Source organism: Trichomycterus rosablanca, chromosome 10 (assembly GCF_030014385.1).
Source record: "Trichomycterus rosablanca isolate fTriRos1 chromosome 10, fTriRos1.hap1, whole genome shotgun sequence".
Classification (NCBI taxonomy): Eukaryota; Metazoa; Chordata; class Actinopteri; order Siluriformes; family Trichomycteridae; genus Trichomycterus; species Trichomycterus rosablanca.
Window position 1 is genome coordinate 9907962 of NC_085997.1, and position 12158 is coordinate 9920119.

The 12158-nt window shown below is 38.6% G+C and overlaps 3 non-coding genes across 3 annotated transcripts; 1 reads left to right on the forward strand and 2 right to left on the reverse strand.

Moving 5' to 3' along the window:
- Window positions 1-1300: 1300 nt before the first annotated feature.
- On the reverse strand, window positions 1301-1382 carry trnal-aag (transfer RNA leucine (anticodon AAG)). The gene has a single exon. It is a non-coding gene; the product is annotated as a tRNA-Leu (tRNA).
- A 9017-nt stretch (window positions 1383-10399) lies between these two features.
- On the reverse strand, window positions 10400-10472 carry trnaa-agc (transfer RNA alanine (anticodon AGC)). Its single transcript has one exon. It is a non-coding gene; the product is annotated as a tRNA-Ala (tRNA).
- A 1508-nt stretch (window positions 10473-11980) lies between these two features.
- Window positions 11981-12053, forward strand: trnaa-agc (transfer RNA alanine (anticodon AGC)). Its single transcript has one exon. It is a non-coding gene; the product is annotated as a tRNA-Ala (tRNA).
- The last annotated feature ends 105 nt before the right edge of the window (window positions 12054-12158 follow it).

The following is a 12158-nucleotide window of genomic DNA, read 5'->3' on the forward strand; positions in this document are numbered from 1 at the left end:
TGTAGAATTGTGCTTCAAATAAAGAACTTTATGTTGACCAGATTGTTAGTTAATCAATATCAATCAAAGTCAGTATTAAAAAAAGTGAACCTGTGAAACAGGTGTTAAATGCGATGCGGTTGAAAATTTGGGTGCACCTAACTTTTGTGCTGGTGCACCTAAGAAAAAAAGTTAGGCACACCAGTGCAACCAGTGCAAAAGGTTAGTCTAGAGCCCTGAGTGTTGCCAGATTGGGCGGTTTTCCTCTAAATTGGGCTTTTTTTTTTATGCTAGGCTTGATGTAATTCTACATGACACTCACTGCCTGTATAGGTAAATGAGTGAGTGACCAAAACACTACTAGATCCACAGCAACTTGCCACATAAAAAAAAGGTTTCAGACAGTTTCTGTGCCACCCCTGTGTGAGCAATGGTCTCAGTCTGGCCACCCCTATGAAAATTGTCTGGCTCCGCCACTGGTGTAAGCAGCAACATACTTCACCTAAAACTTTATATAATCACCTTCAAGAGAGCCGAAACAGAAATAAAAACATTTTATATTAATTGAAGTTCTACAGGACAACATATGTTAAAGTTTGTAATTTAAGTCACATGCTTGTGGGGATTAAAGCAGGTTGCAGAGCCTGGATAGCTCAGTCGGTAGAGCATCAGACTTTTAATCTGAGGATCCAGGGTTCAAGTCCCTGTTTGAGTGAGTTGCTTCCTGCTGCATTAGGTAAGCGGTAATTTCCAGCATTTAACCAGCCACAGCGAAGAACTGTTGGAGTAGCGACTAATCTTAACCCATCAGATACACGACCGTTCTTTTGTTACAGTAAGCTTGCAAGCAGAGCAACAAGACGGTCAGTATTTAAGGGCTTACTTTCTTACAACATTTCTTCTGCTAAACCATCGTGCTGTATGCTTAATTTAAGACTCCGTGGTGCATCGGTGTGTTTGAGCTTGTTTAAAAGCTCATTGGCTTTAGAACGTATGCTGTTTTCACAGTGTCTGCGTTTCATTTTAGGTATAAACACAGTTATTGGGTGAGTACAAGTTTTTTTTTTTTATTATGCTTCCTATTATATCATAGTTGCATGTAGTCGGAGCGATGCTAGAGATGACAGCAACGATACAAAGGTACACCAAGTTAAGGTTTGTGTGCACAGTGCGGTCGAACTGTTTCATGTTACATAAAAAAAAAAGTTAAGAAAGGTTGTGGGTCGAAAAGGGCCAATCGCGTGTGCCATACTTGGGACTGTGATTGAGTATACGTTGCATTGGGTGGGTAAACATGGAGCCGGCGTTGAAAAGCCTGAGTTGGCAGCGGTGGGATTCGAACCCACACCTCTGAAGAGACTGGAGCCTTAATCCAGCGCCTTAGACCGCTCGGCCACGCTACCACTGGGTAAGGTGCTGATCGAAACGAGCAACTACGTATGCCATTTCTACCTGCATTTTCCAATAGAAGTCGAAGAGGTTGCAAGTGCAGTCACCACACTTGTGATAGCTCAGTCGGTAGAGCATCAGACTTTTAATCTGAGGGTCCAGGGTTCAAGTCCCTGTTCGGGCAAGTTGTTTCTTACTGCATTAGGTGAGCGGTAATGTCCCGTACTACATGGTTTGTTTAGAATGATGAAGAATTTGTACTTTGTGAGATATTTCTAAGCAAAATAGCATGTACTTGATAAGCTTGAAATAATTGCACACTGCATGTGTAACATGTTCTCCATACCAACTAGTTGTTTTAAACAGACTGTGGTAAATAGAGGACCGTTTAAATCTATATTTATGTGCAGCCTAATAATGCACTGAGTTTTAGATATTAATACCTACATATTTTATGTTGAATGTTCATTTTAGTTGTTGCTTCACAGAGCTGCTTTGTTATTGCACTGCACTAAACAGTTGATATATCCTGCACTATTTTGGTCCCTACATAATGCAGTATCAACCCTTAAGTCAGTCTGTTAGTGGTACAAAGTTACGATTTGGTTCAGTTCGTCCTAAAGGCTGCGATAAACGTGAGTACGTGAGCTTAAACACGTTGAACCCCCACTTTATAATGCAGCATCAATGATCTGTTAGTACATTACAATTTACAAAGGGTAAAGGCGAGTTCTTTATACGGGGAATTAGCTCAATTGGTAGAGTGCTCGCTTCGCGTGCGAGAGGTAGCGGGATCGATGCCTGCATTCTCCAATGCAGAAACATTATGATCATTTAAAGGCAACACGTAATATCAAACTCCTTTCGTCATTGCTCACTGAAACGCTGCGTAAAAAATGAGGTCAGTTTTCGCTCTATTTTCATTCATCGTTTAGTTTAAAGACCTTTATTAATTTTTTTTATTGACAAACATGCAATAACTTTGAAACAATCTTGAAACAAATCTTTTCACATTATTATGTATGGTAGAGGGTTAAATATGTTAATTTGTATAAAGCATGAGCTGTAGCTGCACGCATTCAGTTTAAAACACTGATGCTCGCCTACAAAGCCAAAAATGGACCAGCCCCAAGCTACCATCGTGGTCTAATCAAACCCCGCTCTGTACCACGCAACCTCCGAGCCACTAGTCTCGCTTGACTTGAGCCCCCACCCAGGACTAAAGGAAGACAAGCATCAAGGCTCTTCTCTGTTCTAGCACCCAAGTGGTGGAATGAACTTCCTCTGTCTGTCCGAACATCTGAGTCTCTTGCTGTCTTTAAAAAACGATTAAAAACCCACCTTTTTACTAAGCACTTAAGCTGACTTGTACTTATTTACTAAAAAAAATTTTCCATTTCCAAAAAAACTAACAAAGAAAAAACACTTTGGTTCTAACAGGTTTCAGCAGATTTGTGTTATTTGACTGTTGTTTAGTAAAACTTGAGAAATGAAATGTTTACTATGGAAGCACTTCTGTAAGTCGCTCTGGATGAGAGCGTCTGCTAAACGCAGAAAATGTAAATGTAAAACATTAGAAGTGGAATTCGAACCCACACCTCCAGGGGAAACTGCAAACTAAACACAGCACCTTAGACCATTCAACCATCCTGACTTGCTTGCAAAGGTCTAATACCAATCCCACAACACCCCCATGTGGACTAAGCTTTGGATGAACTGTTGTATCTTTTCATATTATTATGTATGGTAGAGGGTTAAAGATGTAAATTTTTATAAAGCATGAGCTGTCAGAAGTGAGATTCAAACCCACGCCTCAATGAGAGACTGTGACCTGAACGCAGCACCTTAGACCGCATCCTGACTAGCTTGGGTACCGTTGACACCACATCATATATCAATAGAAAGGGAGCCCCATATGAGCACTCCAACTGACCAAATAATGTTTTTGGGTGGACCATTGTTAGCACTGTAACGGCACTAGCATGTTAGGGTGTGTTTTCGCTGGTATGAATGTATTAGGTACAGCCTTCTTGTTGGGTTTTTAACTGACTGGATTATGTGTTAATAACTCAAACCCTGTTTGTGCTGGTTGTAGGCTATTCAATCGACCACTAGATGTAGTGTAGTGTGTATTTGTGTTTCCTTAATTTCATTGTGTTCTCCCTTAATGTAATTGCGTTCCACCTTAAAGAATTTGTGTTGTCTCTTAATATATTCGCGTTTTTCCTTATTGTTGTTGTGTTGTCAGCTTTTGTTTGTTTTGTAAATGTTATTGTGTTTTAACTCAGCGGGCCACCGTAATATAGATGGCATAATATGAATACAGTTAGAAAGTAAAACGATGTCGCATGCTGACCTGTGTGGAATACAACTAATGTATGTAGTACTAAGAAGTGTTTCTTAAGGGTTTTTTGGTGTTCTTGCTGGAACTGTTCTACAGGACAACATATGTTAAAGTTTGTAATTCAAGTCACATCCTTGTGAGGGTTAAAGCAAGTCTGGATAGCTCAGTCGGTAGAGCATCAGACTTTTACTCTGAGGGTCCAGGGTTCAAGTCCCTCTTTGGGCGAGTTGTTTCTTACTGCATTAGGTAAGCGGTAATGTCCCGTACAACATGGTTTAACTAGAGAGTGCATTTCCGGAGAAAATGCGAGTGTGATTGCCGTGTGCCGGTCGGGCGGGCGCGTATCCTAATGCTTTATCCAACTCGGGGTGTCATCAGTGGGCTTTACGATTTAGAATTGGAACGGCGTCGATATCTCGAACTTTCAAAAATTGAATGGAAGTGAATGGGGACAAAAACCGGGCGTGGCAGTTGGGCGTGGGTTCGAATTCCCATGCTGAATCTGAGTCGGGGTTACATCAGTGAGCTTTACGATATAGAGTTGGAACGGCGTCGATATCTTGAACTTTCAAAAATTGAATGGAAGTGAATGGGGACAAAAACCGGGCGTGGCAGTTGGGCGTGGGTTCGAATTCCCATGCTGAATCTGAGTCGGGGTTACATCAGTGAGCTTTACGATATAGAGTTGGAACGGCGTCGATATCTTGAACTTTCAAAAAATGAATGGAAGTGAATGGGGACAAAAACCGGGCGTGGCAGGTGGGTGTGGGTTCGAATCCCCATGCTGTATCTGAGTCGGGGTTACATCAGTGAGCTTTACGATATAGAGTTGGAACGGCGTCGATATCTCGAACTTTCAAAAAATGAATGGAAGTGAATGGGGACAAAAACCGGGCGTGGCAAATGGGCGTGGGTTCGAATCCCCATGCTGTATCTGAGTCGGGGTTACATCAGTGAGCTTTACGATATAGAGTTGGAACGGCGTAGATATCTCAAACTTTCAAAAAATGAATGCAAGTGAATGGGGTTCTTATAGGGTAAATAAAGGTTGTAGAAAAAACCATTCAACAACCATTCAGACAAAATGAATGGAAGTCAATGGGACCAAAAAACGGTAAAAAAGCGGGCGTGGTGGGTGAACGGAAAGGCGGATCGAAACGCAAAAAACAAGAAGTTATTTCAATAACGGGCCGGACGATTTAAAGTTGGAACGGCGTCGATATCTCAAAATTTTTTCGAAAATGAATTGAAGTCTATGGGACAAAATTTTCGGAAAAACGGGCGTGGCGGGCGAACGGGCGGGCGGATCGAAAAGCTGTGTACAAGCAGTCCATTCCCGTATGGGCCGGACGATTTGGCGCTGGAACGGGGTCGATATCTCGAAAATTGCGGACGAAGAAAGCCGGACAAAAAACGGGCAGAATAATAATAATATGACTAACGGATAACAATAGTATGATTGCCTTCAGCAATCACACTAATTAGAAAGTTCAAGAATTTGTACTTTGTGAGATGTTATTAAGTGAAATATCATGTACTTGATAAGCTTGAAATAATAGCACACTGTGTGTGTAACATGTTCTCCACACCAACTAGTTGTTTCAAACAGACTGTAGTAAATAGAGGACAGGTTAAATTTATATTTATATATTTATCTATATTTATATTTATCACTGGGCCAGTGATAGCTCAGTGGTTAAGGTACTGGCTAGTAAACAGAAGGTTGCCGGTTCAAGCCCCACCACCACCAAGTTGCTACTGTTGGGTCCCTGAGCAAGGCCCTTAACCCTCAATTGCTCATTGTGTAAGTTGCTTTGGATAAAAGCGTCTGCTGAAAATGTAAATTTATGTGTAGCCTAATAATGCGCTGAGTTTTAGATATTAATACCCACATATTTTTTGTTGCCTTAATGACTCACTTAAATCCTGATCTAATTTTTGAAGCTACGATTAAGCGATGCCGCAACGAGTTTCATATTACATGATACCCTTAAATAATCATAATGTATCTGCACTGGAGAATGCAGGCATCGATCCCGCTACCTCTCACATGCTAAGCGAGCGCTCTACCATTTGAGCTAATTCCCCTTACGATGCTCCCTTGTTCCCATTTTGAAGGTTGTGATATTACTTTAAACTTACCTTTTCTTATTCATATAATTACTGATATTTTTTTGGATCTCTGCTGATATCTTGTGGGCCATATTGACTAATCAGTGAAAATTAATGTTTCCTTGTATAATAAAACCATTATGCTTATTTAGCTTTAATTAGCTTTAATTATTAAATAGTTAATAAGATAGTGATGGTGAAACTAAAAACCTGTTATTACCATCACTAAGTGTCTTTACCATCACAAGAAGTTATGTGTTGGTAATGACATGTTGAGGTAATGACAGTTTTTACTTAGGGAAAAAAGTAAACAGCTAGTATACAATGTACTTTACATACATTTAAATAATGTGAACATTTCAATTGTAAAATACTGCTGTAACAATGTAAATAGACGCTGAATAAACATACTTTATGATCAGGATGAATACATGTTTAAATTTCTCACATTTTTAGAGATCAAAAACCAAGGTCCTGGCATCCATGTAGATGTTACTTTGACACGTACCACCTACCTCAGCATTGTTGCAGACCATGTACACCCAGTTCATGCAAACTGTATTCTCTGATGGCTGTTGACTCTGAAGAAGTAACTTTGTATAAAGCTTGAGATGTCAGAAGTGGGATACGAACTCACACCTCCAGGGGAGACTGCGACCTGAACGCAGCGCCTTAGACCGCTCGGCCATCCTGACATGCTTGCGAGGTCCTAATGCCAATTACCAACAACACCCCCACATGGCCAAAGATTTGTACAAAGTGCTGAATCTTTTCACATTATTATGTATGTTAGAGGGTTAAAGACATAAATTTGTATAAAGCACTAGCAGTCAGAAGTGGGATTCAAACCCACGCCTCATGGGACACTGTGACCTGAACTTAGCGTTTTAGACCTCATCCTGACTAGCTTGGGTACCATCGACACCACCATTTGTACGAACTGCTTAATCTTTTCACATCATTATGTATGGTAAATTTACTGATTGTAACCCATTTGCTGCACTGTACACTTTGTCACTAGGCGGTAAACCATATATCAATAGAAAGGGAGCCCCATATGAGCACTCCAACTGACCAAATAATGTTTTTGGGTGGACCATTGTTAGCACTGTAACGGCACTAGCATGTTAGGGTGTGTTTTCTCTGGTATGAGTGTATTAGGTACAGCCTTCTTTTTGGGTTTTTAACTGACTGGATTATTTATTAAGAACTCAAACCCTGTTTGTGCTTGTTGTAGGCTATTCAATCGTCCATTAGATGGAATAATATGAATACAGTTAATATTGCGTTAGAATCAAGCAATAGAACACGAGAGGGAGTGTGTTATCGCGAATAACATCACGGCTGTGATTCGGTCGCAGCCGTGATGTTATTCGCGATAACACATGACCTCAAGTGTTCTATTGCTTTTATACAACAGTTTTTACAAAATAAAGAAAGAAAATAAATCAAAGAAGCCCTGAATTTCATAATAAATATGCTTTAATATTGACAATACCTTCCGCCAAAAAGTAGTTCCACAACGAATATAAAGTTTAACACTACGATCGGGAAAAAGGTCTGTGTCGCCTGCGTGCGCGTTTGTGTGCATGAAGCTTGTCGTTACTGGCAACGCGTCAGCGGAGTAATACAGTTGTGGTGTGAAAAGGCTGTGCTGTTAAATTTGGGCATAACTAATATTTTTTTTATGTTAATTTATAACTAGTAAATAAGTTGTTCTTATTTGTTCTGTAAATAATGTTCTGGTTGTTTTATGCTGTTTAAAGTAAAGTGTATGTATAGCCCTCCCTTGATTTATTTTTAAGCCAATCAGCATGAACTGTCACAGGTCGGGAAAAGAGCGGGAGAAAGTGGGTGGAAAAGAAGAAAAAAGTGTCATGTAAGCGGGTAAAACACCTGTTTAGGATTTATCTCTCTTGATGCGTTAAGACAAACGGACAGTGAGTCTTATATTAACATCTTGCAGTCGATTAGTGACATTGTTTATGCTGTATCAGCCGTGAACTTCGTCTCTTGAGTTTACGCGCATGGACATTGAAGGCAGTACGCTTCCTCAGCAACTGTGATGATTACAGTGGATTAAAAGCATCGGATAAACTCTGATTGTTTCATCCAAGATCAAAAGGAAAAAGACTGGTGGATTTTTTCTGTTTCATCCATGTAAACAAAGAACGTGGACAGCTCCACCACAACCGACCAAATATACTTCATGATCTGTGCTGATTGGGACTATTAGGTTGGATCAGGCCTGCAACGGTAATTTTGGGTACCCTTTTTTTAGTTAGTTATTTACCTTTAACTTAGGAGAGATTGATCATATTTTGAATATTACTGATGGTAATTTGAGTGAATCTGTATTATAACATTTTTGTAAAATATATTGGGGTTTGAAATGCATATTAATGATTGTGTAAATGAGTAAATAGTTAATTTGTTTAAGTATTATTAACGTATACAAGTTTGGTATGTGAGTCAGGGATAATGTTAATACAGCTACTGTAAATGGTGTTAGTAAATGGTGTTTTTTTATCACGAATATCAGCACGGTTAGAACGCTTCTCAACCAATCAGATTGTAAGGTCGGAACTAACTGTGGTATAAAGTAAAACGATGTCTGTTTCTATCACAGTTTCATCGCATGCTGACCTCTAGAATACAACTGATGTATGTAGCACTAAGAAGTGTTTCTTAAGGGTTTTTTTGTGTTCTTGGTAGAACTGTTGCTACTTGAAGAACCCTTTAGTAGAATTCAAGGTTCTTTGCTAACTCAATTTGATTTTTATGGATTTTTTTTTCTCTTGCCACATATAAATGCACATAACATTTTAATGACTGGAAAACAATCGTGCAAAATTCTCCTCCAGAGATGTTTTTCTTTGTGTGTAAACAGCAACAGCCTTCACCTTTAAAGCACCTTTAAAATCCCCTTTAGCCTTTTGTAAATTGTAATGTACTATCAGAGCGTTGATGCTGCATTATAAAGTGAGTGCAACGTGTTTAAGCTCACATACTCTTTTCTGTATTATACCTTGCTTTTAAACCATCACAGACTCTATTTATCGCAGCCTTTAGGACGATCTAAACCCAATCAAAACTGTCTTTGTACCACTGATAGACTGACTTAAGGGTTGATGCTGCATTTTAAAGGGAATGTCGTGAGTTTCAGCTGTTCATCTTCTATGAAGCAGTTTCACCAGAAGAAAAACCATTAAAAAGTCACGTACCTCTACTTTAACAAAATGTTGTTTTAGATAAAACTCCGAGACATTTCAAAATTGGAGAATTATAAGTTATTGTGTGTTTGTGTAGCCCAATAAAAATTTGGGCATAACTAATATTTTTTTTATGTTAATTTATAACTAGTAAATAAGTTGTTCTTATTTGTTCTGTAAATAATGTTCTGGTTGTTTTATGCTGTTTAAAGTAAAGTGTATGTATAGCCCTCCCTTGATTTATTTTTAAGCCAATCAGCATGAACTGTCACAGGTCGGGAAAAGAGCGGGAGAAAGTGGGTGGAAAAGAAGAAAAAAGTGTCATGTAAGCGGGTAAAACACCTGTTTAGGATTTATCTCTCTTGATGCGTTAAGACAAACGGACAGTGAGTCTTATATTAACATCTTGCAGTCGATTAGTGACATTGTTTATGCTGTATCAGCCGTGAACTTCGTCTCTTGAGTTTACGCGCATGGACATTGAAGGCAGTACGCTTCCTCAGCAACTGTGATGATTACAGTGGATTAAAAGCATCGGATAAACTCTGATTGTTTCATCCAAGATCAAAAGGAAAAAGACTGGTGGATTTTTTCTGTTTCATCCATGTAAACAAAGAACGTGGACAGCTCCACCACAACCGACCAAATATACTTCATGATCTGTGCTGATTGGGACTATTAGGTTGGATCAGGCCTGCAACGGTAATTTTGGGTACCCTTTTTTTAGTTAGTTATTTACCTTTAACTTAGGAGAGATTGATCATATTTTGAATATTACTGATGGTAATTTGAGTGAATCTGTATTATAACATTTTTGTAAAATATATTGGGGTTTGAAATGCATATTAATGATTGTGTAAATGAGTAAATAGTTAATTTGTTTAAGTATTATTAACGTATACAAGTTTGGTATGTGAGTCAGGGATAATGTTAATACAGCTACTGTAAATGGTGTTAGTAAATGGTGTTTTTTTTGTGCAAGGTTAGTACCACATATATATATAGGGTAATTGAAGTAGTTTTTTCAGTTTAAATAAGAGTATAGCTTAAATATAAAATAATCGTAAGTACTGATAAGTAATGGCCCTTTTAAATCCTTACATTACCACAAAGAAAGAGATTTCTTAAACAAACAAAAGAAGTCAGGGAGCGCTTTCCAAATACAGCCAGGGGTGCTAGGGGGCGCTATATTTGTCAATTTAAACAAGTCAAAAAAGGTCTTTAAACCAAACGATTTGAGTAAAAATAGAGCATAACTGTCACTGTAGAACTTACAGACTGACCTAACGTTTGATGCAGCGTTTCAGTGAGCAACGACTTTCATATTATGTGTTGCCTTTAAATGATCATAATGTTTCGGCATTGGAGAATGTGGGCATCGATCCCACTACCTCTCGCATGCTAAGCGAGCGCTCTACCATTTGAGCTAATTCCCCTTACACAAAACCTTCTTTTAGGATTTGTAAATTGTAATGTACTAACAGAGCGTTGATGCTGCATTATAAAGTGAGTGCAACGTGTTTAAGCTCACATACTCTTTTCTATATTACGCGTTGTTTTTAAACCATCACAGACTCAGTTTATTTAAAACGTTGATCTTAGCCTTTAGGACGAACAATGTGAGGTCTTTTATGAAGTGCATTTTTTCTTTGATTTTGTTGGACCTGTAGGAGATTGTCCTGTTCTTGTTGCAGTTTTGCTGGAGGGTTATTTTCTTGGTGTTTGTGGTGGTGGTGGTGGGGTCTTTGTTCCCATTTTGGTTTATTTAGTATATGATGTACTTTACATCCATTTAAATAATGTGAACATTTCCATTTTTGTCGTAAAATACTGCTGTAACAATGTAAATGGACGCTGAATAAACATACTTAAATGGATATTTAAGTATTTAAGTACATATTTAAATGGATTTAAAGTACATCATATACAAAATAAACCAAAATGGGAACAAAGACCCCACCACCACCACCACCACCACAAACACCAAAAAAATAACCCTCCAGCAGAGCTGCAACAATAAACAGAGCAAGATCAGGATGAATACATGATTCAGTTTCTCAGAGATCACAAGCCTGGGTCCTGGCATCCATGTGGATGTTACTTTGACACGTACCACCTACCTCAGCATTGTTGCAGACCATGTTCACCCTTTGATGAAAACTGTATTCCCTGATGGTTGTGTCCTCTAAAGAAGTAGATTTGTTTAAATCATGAGCTGTCAGAAGTGGAATTCGAACCCGTAAACTGCTTAATCTTTTCACATTATCATGTATTGTAAATGTACTGACTGTAACCCATCTGCTGCACTGTACACTTTGTCACTAGGCTGTAAACCAAAAATCAATAGAAAGGGAGCCCCATATGAGATCTCCAACTGACCAAATAATGTTTTTGGGTGGACCATTGTTAGCACTGTAACAGCACTAGCATGTTAGGGTGTGTTTTCTCTAGTCTGAGTGTATTAGGTACGGCCTTCTTGTTGGGTTTTTAACTGACTGGATTATTTATTAAGATTAATTATTATTCATTAAGAACTCAAACCCTGTTTGTGCTGGTTGTAGGCTATTCAATTGTCCACTAGATGACATAATATGAATACAGTTAGAAAGTAAAACGATGTCTGTTTCGAACCTGTGTGGAATACAACTGATGTATGTAGCACTAAGAAGTGTTTCTTAAGGGTTCTTTTTGTGTTCTTGGTAGAACTGTTTCTACTTGAAGAACCATTTAGTATAATTTAAGGTTCTTTGCTAACTCAATTTGATTTTTATGGATTTTTTTATTTTGCCACATATAAATGCACATAACATTTTAATGAAAAGCAACGCATAATATAGAAAAGAGTACGTGAGCTTAAACATGTTGCACTCTCACTTTATAATGCAGCATTAACACTCTGTTAGTACATTACAATTTACAAAGGGTAAAGTAAAGTTTTGTGTAAGGGGAATTAGCTCAAATGGTAGAGCGCTCGCTTAGCATGCGAGAGGTAGTGGGATCGATGCCCACATTCTCCAGTACACAAACATTATGATCATTTTGCAATCTGAAAAGATGAAATTAGGGTAAAATTCGTTGCAGCATTAACCATAAGGCTAGTCTGTACGAGTTAAAATGTCAGT